Source organism: Acipenser ruthenus, chromosome 48 (genome assembly GCF_902713425.1).
Source record: "Acipenser ruthenus chromosome 48, fAciRut3.2 maternal haplotype, whole genome shotgun sequence".
NCBI lineage: Eukaryota > Metazoa > Chordata > Actinopteri > Acipenseriformes > Acipenseridae > Acipenser > Acipenser ruthenus.
The window spans coordinates 7,380,495-7,394,346 of NC_081236.1; positions in this window are offsets into that span (position 1 = coordinate 7,380,495).

Genomic DNA, 13,852 nt, shown 5'->3' on the forward strand with positions numbered 1-13,852 from the left:
CTTACCTTTGTACCATTTCAGGTTATTCACTGGACTTGAACTGCTTAAATTTCAATAAAAACTGGAAAAATGGGGGTGTTCTAAAACTTCTGCATGTAGGCCTACACTAAGAGGTCAGACTGAACCTCACCTTGCATTATCTACAAAAAACAAACCCAGTCAGCAAACGTGGGTTACGAAATGAGAGAGAGAGAGAGAGAGAGCGAGAGCGAGCGAGCGCTAAGCAAAAATCTGAAACTTTTGAAACTTACAAACTCTCCAAAAAATGACAATAGGTGAAACTTAGGGATGAATGTCAGATTATTTGGTAGGTTCAATTTGTTTTCTTAATGCAAAACACCAGCGTTAGGACAGACGCACAGATACTGCAATAGGATTTCAAATACGTGTCTGCTGTTATGAAGTATGTCGGGTTGCGTGTAACGGTTGAAACCAGAGTTCTCACTGTTTGTTTCACGCGGTAACTGTCCTGGAAAAAGGGACGAAAAAATAAGTGTTTTTTTTTAAATGAAGACGGTCAGTAAAGCAATGGGGTCAGCGCGGTTTTATAAATTCTTCATCCCGGTGGCTGTGTTCGCTGTTCTACTCTACCTGGCAAGCCTCAGATTGCGTGAGTACAAACCTTTATTATTATTATTATTATTATTATTATTATTATTATTTTCTTTAACGCGTTAACACACAAATTGGCTAAATTCCTAAGTTCTCAAACGCTGTTCATTATTAGGAAGCTCTGTGGTCCAGTGATTAAAAAAAGGACTTGTAACCAGTTCAAATCCCGGCTGACTCACTGTGTGTGTGTGTGTGTGACCCTGAGCAAGTCACTTCACCTCCTTGTGCTCCGTCTTTCGAGTGAGTCGTTGTTGTACGTGTTGTAGGGAGTTCACACACCCAGATTTCTGTAAGTAGTCTTGGATAAAGGCGTCAGCTAAATAATAATAATAATATATCAAGCTGTCATTAGCTGTCATTAGCACGTTTTTTTTTTCTTTCCAGAAACGCAGAATTTGTGTTAGCAGATTTGGTATCCTTGACTTTATTAGGCTGTAAATCTGGTGCAGAGGTTGTGCAGGCTCTCCAGATGAATGCTGCTGGCATTGCTTTGTAACAGCATTGCGTGGCTCTGCTTTCAGCCTCTTCCACAGATAGTGGTGTAGCGCACAGCACTTATGCAAATCTGTTAAAGAGAATGTAGTTCTGGGATTTTAAAATGGCATCAGAACTACATTTCCCAGTGCCTAGTGCTCCTAATGAAGCCAGCAATGACAACCATCTGGGTCAATTGCGATGAACTTGTGGACTTGTGGATTCAGTACAGATCTGCATATTAAGCTGCGGAGGAGCTAATCATAATCTACTTCAAACAAAAGATGGAAGCATTGCTGCTAAAAGTCCCATTTCCAAGTATTGAAAATGCCTGTTCTGTCTTCCATTCCTGATTCTGCAGTTTATAAATCCTCCATCCCTGATTCTAACTTCCATGCAGGCGTGTGAGATTGCTGTTTAAAATCTCACAACCTTGCAATCTAAAACACTACAAATAATAACGACTTGAAACTACAGATCATAAAATATCTAACGAGAGCGCATTTCCCCAAATCATAAATAATAAAAAGTTATAACAAACTTGTAACAGCGGGGAACATTTTACAGGAAAGCGTAGAACTGAAATGGGCTTCAAAGCAACATCAAGTTAAACATGTAAAAACTATTTGTATAAACCACAGAGCTATACAATACTCAATGACAAAATATATGCCTGATTGCACATGGACCGCTTGTATGAGCAGACAGCAGTTTAAAAAGCTGCTCTAGTCATGGTATATATAAGAAATGTAGAAACAAGGACGTCTACGGTATTTATTACTGGATTTTTAAAATGAAATCCCTGATTGAAGACACTGAAAATCATTTAAAACAGCATTTAATACAGGCAGCAAAGCATTTTTAATATAGATTTTATTTGCTTTAGTAGTCTCGTTGTCAAACAACAAATTGATATTAAAAACACAGAACCTACGTTTGTTAATAGAGTACCCAACACCCACTGCATCCCCTACTAACTCACCCTCCTTCTCCACCTTCTTGCCCCTCTCAGACTCTGACCTCTCCTCCCTGCTCCAGGGTCACAAACCCACCACGTGTGCCCTGGACCCCCTCCCCACTCACCTTTTTCAAGCTGCTGCTCCTGCTCTACTTCCCTTCATCTCCTCCCTCCTCAACACCTCTTTACTTTCTGGTATCTTTCCCTCTGCCTTCAAAAAAGCCTCTATCACTCCCCTCCTCAAAAAACCTACCCTCGACCCAACCTCCCTCCAGAGCTACCGTCCTGTCTCCCTCCTACCCTTCCTCTCCAAAACCCTCGAGCGGACTGTACACCGCCAGCTCTCTGCTTTCCTGTCCAACCACTCCCTGCTTGACCCTCTCCAATCTGGCTTCCGCTCTGCTCACTCCACTGAAACCGCCCTCCTGTCTGTCACCAACTCACTTAAGTGTGCCCGAGCTGCCTCTCTCTCCTCGGTCCTAATTCTCCTCGACCTCTCTGCTGCCTTTGACTCTGTTGATCACTCTATTCTACTATCATCTCTTGCTGACCTGGGGATCTCTGGCACTGCTCTGGCCTGGTTCTCCTCCTACCTCTCCAACCGCACTTAACAGGTAACCTGGCGTGGAGCAACCTCCACACCTCACCCTCTCTTAACTGGAGTCCCCCAAGGGTCAGTCTTGGGTCCTCTCCTGTTCTCTCTCTACACCCGCTCCCTGGGCCCCCTCATCGCATCCTATGGTTTCTCATACCATTTCTATGCTGATCATGCTCAGATTTTCCTCTCCTTCCCCGCCCCTCTGACTCCACCATCTCCTCCCGTATCTCTACCTGTCTGTCTGCTATCTTTTCCTGGATGCACTCGCATCACCTCAAACTCAACCTCTCTAAATCTGACCTCCTGTTCTTCCCCCCCCCTCTTCCTCCCCCTCCTGCTCTCTCTATCTCTGTTTCTCTGGAATCTACCACACTCTCTCCCTCCTCCTCAGCTAAGAACCTCGGAGTCACCCTGGACCTCTGCCTCTCTTATTCCCAGCAGATCACTACTCTGGCACACGCTTGCCGATTTCTTCCTGAGCAACATCCGAAGAATCCGACCCTTCCTCACCAATTATGCTACCCAGCTCCTGGTCCAGGCCCTGGTACTCTCCCGCCTAGACTACTGCAACTCCCTCCTGGCTGGCCTCCCTGCGTCCGCCACCCGTCCGCTCCAGCTCATCCAGAACTCCGCTGCTCGCCTGGTGTTCTCTCTGCCTCGCTTTGCCCATGCTACTCCGCTCGCTCCACTGGCTCCCGATCACCGCTCGCATCCAGTTCAAGACTCTTGTACTCGCCTACAGATGCCTTGACCAGACTGCACCCAGCTACCTCCAGACCCTCATCTCTCCCTACTCCCCCGCTCGCCCTCTCCACTCCTCCTGCTCTAGAAGACTGGCTCTACCTCCTTTACGCTCCCCTGCCTCCAGAGCCCGCTCCTTCTCCACCCTCACCCCGCAGTGGTGGAATGACCTTCCTACAGATGTCAGAACAGCCCAGTCCCTGACCACATTCCGGCGCCTCCTTAAGACTCACCTCTTCAGACAGCACCTGTAGAACTCCTCTTTTCCCTGTGGACACTTTATCACCCTTCCTTAAATGCGCTTTACTTGCTCTTATCTGCTCCCTATTTTACTGCATTTAATCCTGTACTTTAGAGTACTGTAATCTGTCAAGTGTTATTTAATCTGTAGTATTTTGTATTTTGTAACTATCACTGACACTGTTATCTGCTCCGTTATTGAATCGTATTTTGTCGTACCTGTACTTGCTTGAACCAGTCATTGTATTATCTTGCTCTTAATTGTATTATTAATTGTACTGTGATTCCTGAAATGTATTTTGCTTTCGACTGTAAGTTGCCCTGGATAAGAGCGTCTGCTAAGAAATAAATAATAATAATAATAATAATAATAATAATAATACCACAGGGATCATTATTAGGTCCTCTGCTATTCCTAATCTACATTAATGATTTAGATTCTGGTATAGTAAGCAAACTTGTTAAATTTGCAGACGACACAAAAATAGGAGTGGCGAAGACTGTTGCAGCAGCAAAGGTTATTCAAAATGATCTCGACAGCATTCAGAACGGGGCAGACACATGGCAGATGACATTTAATAGAGAAAAGTGTAAGGTACTGCATGCAGGCAATAAAAAAATGTGCATTATAAATATGATATGGGAGATACTGAAATTGAAGGGAACTATGAAAAAGACTTAGGAATTTATGTTGACTCAGAAATGTCTTCATCTAGACAATGTGGGGAAGCTATAAAAAAGGCCAACAAGATGCTCGGATATATTGTGAGAAGTGCTGAATTTAAATCAAGGGAAGTAATGTTAAAACTTTACAATGCATTAGTAAGACCTCACCTAGAATATTGTATTCAGTTCTGGTCACCTTGTTACAAAAAGGATATTGCTGCTCTAGAAAGAGTGCAAAGAAGAGCAACCAGAATTATCCCGGGTTTAAAAGGCATGTCGTATGCAGACAGGCTAAAAGAATTGAATCTATTCAGTCTTGAACAAAGAAGACTACGCGGCGATCTGATTGAAACATTCAAAATCCTAAAAGGTATAGACAATGTCAACCCAGGGGACATCTTTGACCTGAAAAAAAGAAACAAGGACCAGGGGTCACAAATGGAGATTAGATAAAGGGGCATTCAGAACAGAAAATAGGAGGCACTTTTTTACACAGAGAATTGTGAGGATCTGGAACCAACTCCCCAGTAATGTTGTTGAAGCTGACACCCTGGGATCCTTCAAGAAGCTGCTTGATGAGATTCTGGGATCAATAAGCTACTAACAACCAAACGAGCAAGATGGGCTGAATGGCCTCCTCTGGTTTGTAAACTTTCTTATGTTCTTATGTTCTTACGTAGTTTTGATGCAGCCCCATTCTCCACACTTCTGCTCAGACAAACAGTTCATGGTGTATCCAGCCAGCAGGGAGAAGGTGAGGTATAGGCTGCTTAGGAGTCAAGGTTGTTTTGGAGAGTTTCTTGATTTTGCTGCCTCAGCAAAATTTGTTTTTTAGACCATTTATTTGTGTTTTCATGTTATTTTTGGCAGAATGCATCAGTTATATAGTTACTAACAAACTAGAATAAACACACATATAGCCAGTCAGCTTAGAAAATGTTATAGAATAACAGAAACTCAAGGCCATCCTATGTGGGGTACCGAGTGACTACAGATATTAAGTACTGTGTCAGTATGACAGACAAGCACAGGGTTTTCTCTTTCCCAATGGCTCCTATGGTCTGTTTCACCTGTTGCTTGGCCTCATGGTTTGAAGCTACAGTGGTTCGGTAATATGGTAATACTTAAACTACTGCAGCCATCTATTTTTCAACCAGCAGAGCCAAAAATATTGTTACTGTCCTGACTTTAAAGTAAACATATCAATAATAGCTTGCTGAGCATGTTAAAATAAAAGGTGCTACAATACCCATGGCCATCACTGTAGAGGACGGATTACCACCTTTTGCAATGGAGCAAATCCAAGCACTGTTTTTCACGAAGGGTTTAGGTGAGGCAAACTCTCATGGTAAAACAAAACTAAATCAAGTGATGGGATCCCTGTATGAACATTACGAGTCATGTAATCATAGAATCTTACTTTAGCTAGTTCGACACAAAGCATGTGTAATGGATGTCAGTGGGGTATCACTCTTAGGTGGTTTTATCTACTAAGGGTATTTTTACAGTTACTAACGCCCATCCCACTATGCATATAATGATTCATAACAGATCTTGTTCTAACAAACCAACCACCATTCCGGGATATTTATAAAGTGTCTGCCTAGTTTCTATTCTGCTATATATAGCAGGTTCAAATATAGCTACATGAAGCTATGTTTCATATAGCTGAAGATTGTTTTAGTAGACATGTGTTTGTCAAAAATTGTAAAAATCTGTTTTTTATTTTATTTTGAAGTACAATGGAAAATACATCAGAAATGGGCAAAAACTAGCATGCTGCTTCTCATTCCTAGAGTCTCTCAGCTATCTGCTATGACACCTGAGCAATGAGCAATATCCTGTCACTCCCAACACAGAGCATTTTAATAAAGGTTTGCTTATTCACCTTCTCACCCCTTAAAGTGACTCAGAACAAGATAGCTTTGATGTTTTATTAACGCATCACAGGTCATAAATAGGGTGGCGTGTGTGATGACGTCAGGCCAGAAGCAGGAACTGAAACGGATACCGCAGGTAGGGTGCAGTGGCGTTTGTGCCGTCTTTATTTTAAATAATACAAAAAGAAATAAAAGGTTCAAACAAAAACACTGTGCTCACCGAGCAAACAAAACAATCAAACAAAACAAATCTCGCACACAAAATAAATAAAAATACAGGTCAGGCTGGGCAACTGCTGTCACTGTTCCTGTAAATAAAGTGAATTAATTAAAGTGCACTTTCCCATGTTCACATACTAATACTTTAAATGCACGTGAAGTGATGTGCCATCCTCGTGCCTAAATACAATTATACATTTGAAATCACTCGTGCTGCACACACCCATTTATATCCCGTCTAGCAGCTACAATACACCAACATTAACACATGCAACATACAACATATAACACAAATATGCACACGGGCGGGGCACATTGCCACAGGAATACATCCAGTTTCTCTCCTTTTCATCTTCATTGATGTCTATGATATGTGAATTAAAAATATCAAAGCAATCATTATTATGACATTATCATTAAGACATTGAAGCTGTACATTTGTCATGGAAGACAGCCATGGAAATAGTGGGTTTGCTGTAAACACTTAAAACAGCTTATTATTGAATCAATTTGCATTTGCTTACATGTAAACAACTCAAATTACATTGTTTTAATGATTTTCTGTCAATGAACATTCTACCTTATTAAATCACTGCTCTCTCTCTGCTTTTAAAATCACTGCTCATTAAATCACTGCTCTCTCTCACTGCTTATTAAATCACTGCTCTCTCTCACTGCTCATTAAATCACTGCTCTCTCACTCACTGCTTATTAAATCACTGCTCCCTCACTCACTGCTTATTAAATCACTGCTCCCTCACTCACTGCTTATTAAATCACTGCTCTCTCTCTCACTGCTTATTAAATCACTGCTCTCTCACTCACTGCTTATTAAATCACTGCTCTCTCTCTCATTGCTTATTAAATCACTGCTCTCTCTCACTGCTTATTAAATCACTGCTCTCTCACTGCTTATTAAATCACTGCTCTCTCACTGCTTATTAAATCACTGCTCTCTCTCTCACTGCTTATTAAATCACTGCTCTCTCTCACTGCTTATTAAATCACTGCTCTCTCTCACTGCTTATTAAATCACTGCTCTCTCTCACTGCTTATTAAATCACTGCTCTCTCTCTCACTGCTTATTAAATCACTGTTCTCTCACTCACTGCTTATTAAATCACTGCTCTCTCACTGCTTATTAAATCACTGCTCTCTCTCACTGCTTATTAAATCACTGCTCTCTCTCTCACTGCTTATTAAATCACTGCTCTCTCTCTCACTGCTTATTAAATCACTGCTCTCTCACTCACTGCTTATTAAATCACTGCTCTCTCTCTCTCACTGCTTATTAATAAACTGCTCTCTCACTGCTTATTATTTATTTCTTAGCAGACGCCCTTATCCAGGGCGACTTACAATTGTTACAAGATATCACATTATTTTTACATACAATTACGTTATTTTTTACACATTATTTTTACATACAATTCCCCATTTATACAGTTGGGTTTTTACTGGAGCAATCTAGATAAAGTACCTTGCTCAAGGGTACAGCAGCAGTGTCCCCCACCTGGGACTGAACCCACGACCTTCCAGTCAAGAGTCCAGATACCTAACCACTACTCCACACTGCTGCCCATTATTAACCCTTTCTGTGCTAAGGCATTTGTGACTCCAGTTTTACATCAAAATTACTCTATTTTCTTTTTCAGATAACCCTGATAAACCATATATTGTTTTTGTGGTTTATTTGGTCATGTGACCACAAAATACAGCTATTATTGAAAAGAAAATGCTGCATTTTCATAAAATGTGTTATATCACCATCACATTTAGTCACTATAATGTGAATTTGTGGTGGAAATTGCAGAAACTTGTAAGCTGCTGGATGTGTCTGTGCCTATGTGGAAATGTTTGCATTGGTTTTAGGGGGTTTACATGCTCTGCACAGACACTTTGACCATTCACCTTTGAAAAACGCAGCCTGCTGTCCATTGTACCCACCCTCATTTCAAATAGCCAGTACACCACCAAAGAATGAGGGAAGTATGCAAAAGTATATATTTTTCCAAAACTGCACAAAATAAGGATTTTAGAAATGGGTAACATGATCTTTTATGTCAATGGGGTATTACCCATAATCCTTCGCCAGGCCCAGCTTCTCCGCCCCTTCAAGTGAGGCCAGCTGCGAAGCCTACCTCAGCTGGCTAGGCGCTGTGGCATGGGCGATGCCAAGAGGAGTGCACCTCCTCCATAAAATCGAGGAAGGGCTGAGGCCGAGGAGGCTCTGCCGCTGCTGCCCAGGGGACTTGCAGGTATGCCGCCACCTGTCCCATGAGCGCGGACATTTACCCTGCCAGAGGTGGTGCGTCAGTAACCGAGGAACCCTCGGAGCTAGGGGCCACTACAGGCTGGAACCCAGGCTCTGCCTCGACTTCCATCTCTGCCGTAAAGGCGGACTCCCCCCACGAGGCCGCAATAGAAAGCGCGTCCTCATCAGAGCACAGCGCTCATTCCTCCTGCCCACTCTGTTCCCCCACGGGGGGATGAGGGGGCGGCACAGTGGCCCTCAAGCGGGGCTGCGGCCTCTCCAGAAGCTCCATAATGCCAGCTATCTGGGCCTTCATGTCCATAATATCCCGCGCCTGCCGAGACTTTTTCACCCGTCTCACTGTAGGCGACAGGGAGTGGCTGCGGGCGGACACAGGAATCTCCAGAGAGGTGCTCTGTGACAGCGTCACAAGGCGAGACTGAGAAGAACCTGCCGCGGGGGACGGAGAACGCCCCCCTACAACTCTCTCCATCCGACTGGCAAGCACTTGGGGCTGAAAAGCCGCACAGATGCTGCAGGAGGGTCCTCCTTGTAAGGCTAAAGAGGCATGCTCAGGGACTAAGCACCGAGCACACAAGGTATGCCTGTCTTCCTGTGGGATGTTAACCCCACAGGCCTCGCAGGTATGAAAACCAGCCCTGCCCGTCATCGCTGGATCTTGGTCCGCAAGCACGAGTGCCAAGTGCACCACGCGCACCAAGTACCTGCAGCACCGGCGCACTTGCCTTGTAGCGGTAGCACGAGTCAATAAGCACCGTGGTACCTGAGTAGCAGGGGCTGAGTCTTACGCACCACGGTATTAGAAAACACCGGGGCAGCTGTGCACGGTGCCTACCCTAACCGTGTGGTCACACACCTGAGCAGCGCGTAGCGTACAACATGGGGACAGGGCAGAAGCCGCAGCGGGCGATTGACTTTTAGCAAGAACAATACAATAATACAAAAAGGCAATAACAATAATACAGCAGTACAGATGGGGGAGAGCACACTGCCTGTCGAATTGAAAAGCCTACACCAGTGGTGAAGGCTGACACAGCCTGTGTATGTCTCAACTCAGCAACGAGCAAGCCTCGGTGAGGAGTATGCGGCTGGTCCGGCTGCAAGCAGCTGCGCTGCGGCTAGTCCTCTGCGCAAGCACGGGGACGCGCAGCTACAATCAAAACAACAAGGCCCGACCAGCGGCCCGCAGGCGGCTGGAGGGCAACTCTACAACGGGGACAAGGCAGGCCCAGCCCCGTGGAGTAACAGCGCTCTCCAAAGAAAGAAAGGGTGAAAAAACACAGCTCTTAACAATAATACTTACCGTTTCCAGTCGACTAAAAGGTGACAGACAGAGAGAAGCAGCCTGACACGCAGAGTGAGCGGGTGCTGATAGAGGAAACAGAAAAAGGCTATGGATTGAGAGCTACTGATTCCGGGAAAGCAGCGGAGCCAGCTTTCAGCACGAAGTGCAGGGGAACTAGCAGTAACTCAATGCAGCACTTATAAGAAGAAAAAAGGGCTCAATGCAACACAGAGAGGTCTTACCGTACCAATCTTGAGAAGCGAAAAGAGGTCGAGCCTTCCCTGCGTGACGGGTTTATCTCCTCGGTGGGCGGGACCGAGGAGGTCACTGGTGGAAGGGGGCCTATCGGCGGCTTTGATAGAAGGAGCTCAGTGACACCTACCAATAGGCAGGCGTATATCCCATAAATGATGTTTGGTGGACATCTTCGAATTGAAAGGGAACTTAAAATGTCATTATTGCCCTTCCCTACAATAGAGGGTCTCCTGCCTCATCCAACAGCCAGGTAAGGGATCCTCAATCCACATAAGCATAATGACAAATTGTTGTTCTTCATTCTCTGTATAACTCATTCATACTGTATGTCTATCTTTCATGTTGTGGGATTTGTCCTGTAATACTGAAATAATAAAATACTGTACACGTGGACTGCTAACTAAGACTTGTCGAGTTTACTTATTTTCGGCTTATTGACCTTGTGGAATCTGTACAAACAATCCCAATCTATGATAAATATTTATTTTAAACTAAATATTTAGACTTTTAAACCTTTCCTGAAAGCAGACAAAAAATATTGATCACCTCATTCAATGGGAGTTGGCTTTCTTTCAGTTATTTCTATTGGTTGTTGATGTGTTTAAAAGGCAATCCATTCACAGAAGTATCATTTAACTTACCTTTTATATTCATAGCTGGTTATGTTATAAATATAAGGTAAAATGTTACAGTTTGTGATGTTGTTGCTGCTGCTGCCAAACAGTTTGGATGCTCATTTCCCCAAACCATGCACAACGGATGAAGCCCTCACAACCAAGACCTGCTGCCCAGAATGGGAAGGCTCTCCTTGTGGGGTGCGAGCAGGGCGAGGCGAATGTGTAACATACAACACATCTGAAACTGCTGACTATATAGACTACCGTGAGAATTGGCCCTTTCATTTTTACCATAGCCTCTGCAGGTGCCATGGCAATTTCGATGGGTTTGACTGTGGCCTGTGTAAACATGGATTTAAAGGCCATCATTGTAACATTACTCACATGACTGAAAGAAAAGAGATCCACAGCTTGACAGAAGAGGAGAAAACAAAGTTCTTCAATTACCTAGAGTATTCAAATACAAGGATTAGTAATAAATATTCCATTCTCACAAGCAATGATACCTCCAAAGAGAGCACATTGAAGTTTATTGATGCCTCTCTGTATGACGTATACATCTGGATGCATTATGTCAGTTCTGTTGACCTATGACCTTCCCAGAACCAGTTATGGATATTTTGCTATTTTAAAAATGACCGCTAAATACTGGACAGCTTCTCCTCCTACAGTTTTCAACCGATCAACTCGATTTTTTCGCTCAGCTTTTCCAATATGTTTGAATTTAGTTGCTGTTACTTTTTGTAGTGATCCGATTTGAAATGTGGGTGCAGTGCCCAGAAGAATGCCAAATGCCAATGTTCTCTGTCTGCCCTCTGGTGGCGAAAGTGCAGTATATAACTGCAGTATATAACTCTATATACAATGCAGATAGAGTCATGTTTACTATAGAACCTGTATAGAAAACCAAGTATGCCATATCGGAAAATGACCTTTACCTTGACTTTTGACCTATCGCGTTTTACAATGCAGACGAAGTTTCTCCAGAAACTTCCATTCTAGTTTATTTATTTATTTGTTATAAACGATGCTTAATTAGTATTCTTTTTTTGAATTCCATGTTGGTGTGTACATTGTTAAGCACATAGTGATGGATTAATCTTTCAAGAGTTCTAAATTGATGCAATAATAATAATAATAATAATAATAATAATAATACATTTTATTTGGCAGATGCCTTTCAGGACACTCAAGGACATTTTACATTAAAAGTAGACCTACATAAAATCAAGTGCAATACATAAAGTCATAAAATAAAGTGCAACAATCAACAGTGCAATTTAAAATCTAAAAATCAAAAGGACCAGACAAAACAAGACAGAAAAAAAGGAAGAAGGGGTTGGGTAGAGGATACGAACTCGGTTTAGTTTAAGGTTTTAGGTTTAGGGGGTAGGGTTGGGAATAGGATATGGACCCAGTTTAGGGTAAGGGTTTGGATTGGGAGGGCACAAGGGAATACATAGGGAAAGGGCAGCAGTGTGGAGTAGCGGTCAGGGCTCTGGACTCTTGACCGGAGGGTCGTGGGTTCAATCCCCTGTGGGGGACACTGCTGCTGTACCCTTGAGCAAGGTACTTTACCTAGATTGCTCCAGTAAAAACCCCACTGTATAAATGGGGAATTGTATGTAAAAATAATGTATAAAAAAATAATGCAATTGTATATAAAAAATAAAGTGATATCTTGTAACAATTGTAAGTCGCCCTGGATAAGGGCGTCTGCTAAGAAATAAATAATAATAAAAAGACAAAGAAAGAGGGGTAGGACAAAGTCAAACATAGACCTAACAGTGCTCTGGAAGAAGCCATCTACTAGTCAGGTCTGTACCCTCCACCCCACTGCTCCCACTGTACTTATTTGCCTCGCCTGTCCTGCTATGACGGTCTCTCACATCCATGTTCTGTCCTCTGCCCTCTCTCCGCCGCTGTTCCTCCAACCCCTCTAACCTCATTTCTCTGCCTCTCCCCCCCTCCCGCACACTCTCTGGTGCACTCTGGAACTGTCACTCTTCTGCTAACAAAGCTGATTTCATCTCTGCCTTTGCCTCCCACCTCTCGCTCGATTTCCTTGCTCTCACTGAAACCTGGCTGTCCCCTGAAAACACTGTTACTCCTGCTGCCCTGTCCTCTCTCTACATCCTGTCCCATACCCCGCATCTCACTGGACGGGGAGGTGGGACTGATCTTCTCCTATCTCCCTCCTTACTCTTTTCTGTCCCCTCCGACCTCTCCTCAATCTCTATTAATACCTTTGAATTTCATGCAGTCCAACTAACCTCTCCCTGTCAACTCCTGCTAATTGTACTCTACTGTCCCCCTGGGCTTCTCGCTCACTTTCTAGATGAACTCAACTATCTACTCTCCTCCCTCACCTCTCTGTCTACCCCAACTGTCCAGTTAGTTGACTTCAATATCCATCTCTCCAACCCCAGCCACTCTGCCAGATTCCTCCCTCTCCTTCACTCCTTCGACTTCTGTCTCTCTCCATCCCATCCTACCCACAAAGCTGGCCGTCAACTGGACCTCACCTTCTCCAGGGCCTGCTGCCCCTCCACCCTCTCTGTCACCCCCTGGACCTCTCTGATCACTATTTCATCTCTTTTTCTTTGTCTCTCCCCTCTCTCCCTGCATCTCCTACCCCCACTGTCACCTCTCGCCGTAACCTCCGCTCTCTCTCCCCCTCTGTCCTTGCCTCCACTGCTCTCTCATACCTCCCTCCTATCGACTCCTTCTCAAAACGCTCTGTAGACTCTGTTACCTCCACCCTCTTCTCCTCCCTCACCTCCTCCCTTGACTCCCTCTGTCCCCTCACCTCCCAACCTGCTCGATCCTCCCCTCCCCAACCCTGGCTCTCCTCTGCGCTCCACTCTGCAAGAACCACACTGCCATCTGCCAAGAAGAAATGGAAGAGAACCAAACTCCCTGCTGCCCTAGACCTCTACCGCTCTCTCCTCTCCTCCTTCTCCTCTACTCTCTCCTCTGCTAAATGCTCTTATTTCCAATCTACAATCCAAGCCTCCACTAACAACCCATGT